Raw genomic sequence first — 7,021 nt, forward strand, 5'->3', positions numbered from 1 at the left:
AATGCTGAGTGAAGAATTATTATAACTCTCCAACACGTTTCTCAGGTTTTAGTTTATTTCACAGAAAGCTTTTTAACCTTTGACTACAAACATTGTTGTACCATGAAGACAGCAAATCCAAACAATTACATATGTAGTCCAAAGGCATACACAAGAAAATCAATATTTGACATCTTTGCGACTCCCTCTTCGCAGTAGCGTTCAATAGCTCTTATTCATTATACACTTATATCTCTTTCAGATTCGCCTTTGTCACTAGAAACCCATTTTTTTTCTCCTTTGACTTCCACATAACTTCTTTGCCCTGTACTTTTACAGATGCCTTCTGGCTATAAATACTAATGAAATCTCTTTGCTTAATTCAATTTTGCTGGTACACTTACAGTTATGACCTAACTTTCCCACGAGAGAGACTGATTGAACATTCCACTACCTTATGGATGGCAGCAAACATTCTTACAGAACCGGACTGACAATTTCCATAATTATAGAATTCACAGCCTAATGACCTTAAAAAACAATAAAAAGATCTCCCGTTAATTCCATTTCTGTTACTGACATTCAAGATATTTTATTTTTCACAGGACAACAAATTTAATTTTTTATTTGCCGAAGAGCAGTCTCTCCTTTACCCCCAGATTAAATTTTCTGAATATTGAAGTATTCCACTGAATATTTAGCATTTCTTTGTCTTTTAAAAGTTAGAATATTTATGATCCTTAGAATGTGTTTGACTGATTTATAGCAATCAATTATAAGAGTACGTTTTCAAATAGCCCTTTTAAAAATGAAGAATAGAATAATTAAAAAGATCACAAGTCCTCCCTTGCATATAATTATTTCATTATTTCATTACAGTGCAGAAATTATTTTTGCTGACTGTGAGCAATTTTAATTGAGTGAGGTCTGTATTAATATATGATAGCCAGCAGTTCTTCCTAAGAAATAAGATCACTAATTGCCTAAATTTTTATTCAGTACAGCGAGTCTTATGAGTCATATTGCAACATAAACCTAATCACTGGGTAAAGGAAGTACAATACCTTTTCTGTAGTGTAGACATCCTAAAAGCATAGTCTGCCTGCTAATTTATCCTTTCAACAGGTTTATTGACTTATTAAGCATTTGTTTTGTAGAAAATTCTTAATCTATTCAGTTATCACAGAAAAACTATGATAATAAAACAGAAAAATTCAGCCTCGAAGTTTATTAAAGCCAGCATAAATAAACAAAGCTAAAATGTGGCATCTTTTATTTTTTTCTGTAAGTACCAAAATGCTCAGGACTCTAGCATATATTCTAGATGCTTTTGACTTACAAATAGAGACTGTTCTTTAGGAATGGAAATCTTGAGTGTAGGAGGTTAGCCTGCTCCTAAGTGAAGTTAAATTAAATGTTAATAATAGTCACTTTCTTGCAAAAATTTAATATTCATCGTGTTATAGTTGGCATATCTAAATATTTTATACATATATATTGTCCTCCTAGTAAATATTTTAGATATATTTATTGCTATAGAAAAATGTATAAACTATAATAAAGTTCGTCACAACCATTATTTTAACAATATAGATTGTTTTGATATAATTTTCTTTTTCGAAAAATTTTAAATAAACAAATAATTTATTTTTAGAGAGAAGGAAGGGAAGGAAAAAGAGAGAGAGAGAGAAACATCAGTGTGTGGTTGCCTCTCAAGCATCCTTTACTGGGGACCTGGCCTGCAACCCAGGCATGTGCCCTGACTGAGAATCAAACCGGTGAGTCTTTGATTCTCAGGTCTGTGCTCAATCCACTGTGCTACACCAGCTAGGGCCGTTTTGATATAATCTGGCTAAACATTTAAAACATATTTGTGCTATGTATAGTTTAGTATTGAATATGGTATTATTAGTTTAACTTAGACTTTAAGTGAAAAAATAATGTATTTGAGTGTATTCTTAGTTTAAATTAAAATTTTTTGACATTTAAAAAATTGTAATTGTTGTTCAAAAAACTTAATTGTTATAAATGAAAACAAAATACTTGAGAAACATAATGCTACATATTAATAAATTCATCTACTCATTCAATGCATATTTATTAATAATTCATTTATTTATTAATAATTCTAGATCTGCTGATACCACTTCTGCACACCCTTCCAAGAGAAGTGCTAACATTTTTGCCTTCTTTGCTTATATTTAGGTATAATCATCTGCTGGTCAAAGAATTTGACTGAGCTGGTCTTTAACACCAATGTAGAACTTACAGAGTTGTTTACAATTTAACTCCAGATTTCAACATTTACTGTGTTAGCAATGACCATAACCTTTTTGAAATCTCTAAGAAATAAGTTGCTATTGCTAGTAGAAAAATATGTGCATTTGGAGCCTTCTCTTTGGAGGTCAAGATTTACCAGTGTTATGGAGGGTAAATTAATTGTGGGCTGTCGACAGAGGAACTCCAGCAGAGTGTGGTGGTAGGTGATATGACCCAGAAAAACGAGAATTGGACTGTCAGAGTCCTGGCTTCTCTTATTGCTATTAACTAGCCGCAAAACTTTGGGCAAGTCTTGCAGTCTGAATCTTAGTTTCCAGATGTGGAAAATGTGGGTAATAATCTTTATTCTGCCTCCTCACAGGGATACTATCATGATAAATAGTAGTTTCCTCATTTGTAAATTAGTTGTTGCAGCCCTGGCTGGTGTGGCTCAGTGGTTTGAGAGCTGGTCTGCAAACCAAAGGGTTGCTGGTTTGATTCCCAGTCAGGGCACGGGCCTGGGTTGTGGGCCAGGTCCCCAATATGGGGTACATGAGAGGCAACCACATGTTGATGTTTCTCTCCCTTTCTCTCTCCCTCCCTTCCCCTCTCTATGAATAAATAAATAAATAAATAAGTTGTTGCAAATTAGAGCAGTTTTAAAAAAAGATTTTATTTATTTATTTTTAGAGAGCGGGAAAGGGAGGGAGAAAGAGAGGTAGAGGGAGAGAAACATCAATGTGTGGTTGCCTCTTGTGTGCCCCCCCACAGGGGACCTGGCCTGCAAGCCAAGCACATGCCCTGACTGGGAATTGAACCAGCGACCCTTTGGTTCACAGGCCAGCACTCAATCTACAGAGCCACACCAGCCAGGAGGAATTAGAGCAGTTCTTTTTTTAAAATTTATTTATTTTTTTTAATTTTTATTTAATTCTTGTTCAAGTACAGTTTTCTGTCTTGTATTCCCAGCCCTGCCCCCCTGCAGTGCTCCCCACCTCCCTCCCATTTCCACCCCCCCTTAGTTATTGTCCATGTGTCCTTTATACTTGTTCATTTGAGTCCTTCCCCCTTTCCCCTGTGATTCTCTCCCCTCTCCCCTCTGGACCCTGTCAGCATGTTCTGCATTTCAGTGTCTTTGGTTACATTTTGCTTGCTTGTTTGTTTTGTTGTTTAGAAAAAATATGGAACGCTTCACGAATTTGTGTGTCATCCTTGTGCAGGGGCCATGCTAATCTTCTCTGTATCCTTCCAATTTTAGTATGTGTGCTGCCGAAGCGAGCACAGAGCAGTTCTTAATCTGTGGGTGATCCCAGAACCCCCTTGAAACTATGCATATTTTTAAAAATATATTTTATTGATTATGCCATTACTGTTGTCCCATTTTTTCCTCCTCTTTATTCCCTTCTGCCTTATGCTTCCCCCCACCATCATTCCCAACCTTAGTTAATGTCCATGGGTCATATATATTAGTTCTTTGGCTTCTCCATTTCTCATATTATTCTTAACGCCTCCTGTGTATTTGGTACCTACCATTTATGCTTCTTTTTAAAAATATACTTTATTGATTATGCCATTATGGTTATCCCATTTTTCCACCTTCATTCTCCTCCACCCTGCACACCCCTCTCCCCAATTCCCCCACTTTAGTTCATCTACATGTGTCACAAGTTCTTTAGCTTCTACGTTTCTCATGCTATTCTTGCCCCCTCATCTATTTTCTGCATACCATTTATGCTACTTATTCTCTGTACCTTCTCCCCCTTCTCCTCCTCCCACTTCCCTGTTGCTAACCCTCCATGTCATCTCCATTTCTATGGTTCTGCCTCTGATCTAACTGTCCTCTTAGTTTGCTTTTGTTTTAGGTATGGTTGTTAATAACTGTGAGTTAGCTGTCCTTTCACTGTTCATATTTTTTATCTTTTTCTTAGATATGTCCCTTTAACATTTCATACAATAAGGGCTTGGTGATGATGAACTCCTTCAACTTAAACTTATCTGAGAAGCACTTTATTTGCCCTTCCATTCTAAATGAAAGCTTTGCTGGATAGAGCAGTCTTGAATGTAGGTCTTTGGATTTCATGACTTGGAATACTTCTTTCCAGCCCCTTCTTGCCTGGAAGGTCTCTTTTGAGAAATCCGCTGACAGTCTGATGGGAACTTCTTTGTAGGTGACTGTCCCCTTATTTCTTGCTGCTTCTAGAATTCTCTCCTTCTTTTTAATCTTGGGCAATGTAATTATGATGTACCTTGGTGTATTCCTCCCTGGCTCCAACTTCTTTGGGACTCTCTGGGCTTCCTGGACTTCCTGGAAGTCTATTTCCTTTGCCAGTTAAGATTGGGGAAGTTCTCCTTTATTATTTGTTCCAATAAGTTTTATACTTGTTGCTCTTCCTCTTCCCCTTCTAGTACCCCTATAATATGGATGTTGGAACATTTAAAGATGTCCTGGAGGTTCCTAAGGCTCTCCTCACTTTTTTGAATTCTTATGTCTTCATTCTTTTCTGGTTGGTTGTTTCTTTCTTCCTTCTGATCCACTCCATTGATTTGAGTCCCAGTTTCCTTTCCATTACTATTGGTTCCTGGTGCATTTTGCTTCATTTCACTTAGAGTAGCCTTCATTTTTTCATCTAATTTGCAGCTAAAATCAACCAGTTCTGTGAGCATCCTGATCACCAGTGTTTTGAATTGTGTATCCCATAGGTTGGCTATCTCTTTGTCACTTAGAAGTATTGGCTCTGGGTCTTTGAGTTGTTCTTCTGCTTGAGTCATAATGTTTAGGTCTGTTTGCACCTGTTACTTATGAGGGGCGGAGGCTTAGGCAGTTTAGCCCAGTTGCTGAGTTGTGACTGGGGGTGGGGTCAGAGAGCGGCAATGGAGTTTGTTCCACTTTCTCTTGGATTTCTATCCCCTCTGCCACTTCCCACAAGCAAATTGGGCCCTTCTGGTGCTGGTTCCCGGGTGGGCAGGCTTGTGTTTGTTCTAGGACCTTGTGGATCTCTCCAACGAACTCTCCTGTGAGGCTGAGAGCCTCTCCTGCCACCTCAACCCCTGAAAGTTTTTTCAATCAGTGCTTTTAGTTTTATGTCCTGGCGCTGGGGTCCTGCATTGCTTGGTCTTTCTCACTGTCCGTTTTTTCACCTGGTTTATCTGCACGTGAATGTGTGACCATGCTCAGCCAGCCACCTTGTGCCCTTACTGGGTCTGCCCATTGCCACCCCACCCACCGGGATCTGCCAACCGCTGCCTGTATGCCTGGGTTGGTCCGGCAGCCACCGCTTTTTCCTGTCGCTGACTCTGCCCCTCTTACTGGTCTGGATGAGTGATTCATTGTGGTCGGACTTGAGTACAGTTCAATTTTCTGTGTTTTGGTTGTGTTTTTCTTTCTAAATCTTTGTTGTCCTTAAATTTGGTTTTACAAGAAGGAAAAGTATTTCCACCTATGCCTCCATCTTGGCTGGAATAGTATTTCCATCTATGCCTCCATTTATGTGCTTCTTTTTAAAAAATTTTTAAAGACTTTATTTATTTATTTTTAGAGAAAGGGGAAGGGAAGGAGAGAGAGAGGGAGAGAAACATCAATGTGGGGTTGTCTTTCATGTGCCCACAACTGGGGACCTGGCCCACAACCCAGGCATATGGGCTAAACTGGAAATGGAACCAGCAACCCTTTGGTTCAAAGACCAGCACTCAATCCATTTAGCTATGTCAGCCAGGGACCATTTATGCTTCTTATTACCTGTACCTTTTCCCCCAGTCTCCCCCTACCACAACCCCTTCTCTTTCTGCTGATAACCCTCCATTTGCTCTCTATTTCTGTGAATCTGTTCCTGTTCTAGCTGTTTCATTAGTTTGTTTTTGTTTTTTTAGGTTCAGTGAAACTATGCAAAATTTTTTTTATGTGTGTCTATGTACACTTTTGGGGTATGAGGTCTGTAGCTTTTCTCAGATTCTCAAATGGGCGAGTGACCCAAAGAAGGTTAAGAAACACTGGATTTGAGAATCTCTAATATCCTTTCCACTCTTAAATTCAAATTTCATTCTCCCTCTCTGAATAATATATATGAAAGCACTTTGAGAGACTGCTAAACAAATGCAAAGTATCATTCTTCATCTTTCTTTATGGATCTAGTCTGTGTAAAAGTCATAGCCATACTTGAAAAGGTGATATTATATTATGTTGCATGGGTTATTGAATAAATATATTACTTGAGGGAATCTTTCAAATACAAGGTTCAATATTAAACCCCTAGGAGAATTCGAGTATGTCACAGGAACTCAGAAAAAATAGAAGGACATATAGGTAAGAGTATGCACATATTTTTGTATAGATTCAGTGTAGTTTAGTGGGCAGGCTTTAAACTAGTAATTAAACTGGTGTGAAGCTGTTGATCTAGTCTAGATTATGATGCTCACATCTGTGTCTCTCTTCCCTTCTCTGTAAAATAATTTTAGTAATTAATTCCTCACAGGGTTGAGGGAAGAATAGGTTAGCTAGTTAGATTAGATTAAAGTATTTTTAGTCAACTGTATTGCACTATAGAAAGCAAGGAATTCCCCATTCAAAGGAAGAAAATCTTACTGTTAAGGATCTCCTAACTCTGAGGGGACCTGAGTTGAGGAGGACATATTGAGTTTGAGCCCCCCTTACTACAGTGAAAAAAAACTACTTCATAGTAAGAAAGTTTTTCATCTAAGAAATACTTGACATGGGTCTCAGTTTAGCTCTTCCTCTTTGGATGTGGCTGAGAATAGAGTAAAAAGAGTACTTGGTTCTAGAATTTGT

General features: G+C 38.1%; 1 non-coding gene across 1 annotated transcript; it reads right to left on the reverse strand.

Annotated features, from left to right (window-relative positions):
- Positions 1-3,413: 3,413 nt before the first annotated feature.
- Positions 3,414-3,520, reverse strand: LOC118985703 (U6 spliceosomal RNA). The gene has a single exon (XR_005066177.1). It is a non-coding gene; the product is annotated as a U6 spliceosomal RNA (small nuclear RNA).
- Positions 3,521-7,021: the final 3,501 nt, after the last annotated feature.

Source organism: Sturnira hondurensis, unplaced genomic scaffold, assembly GCF_014824575.4.
Source record: "Sturnira hondurensis isolate 20B ecotype Veracruz unplaced genomic scaffold, ASM1482457v3 Scaffold0000648, whole genome shotgun sequence".
In the NCBI taxonomy this organism is placed as follows: Eukaryota; Metazoa; Chordata; class Mammalia; order Chiroptera; family Phyllostomidae; genus Sturnira; species Sturnira hondurensis.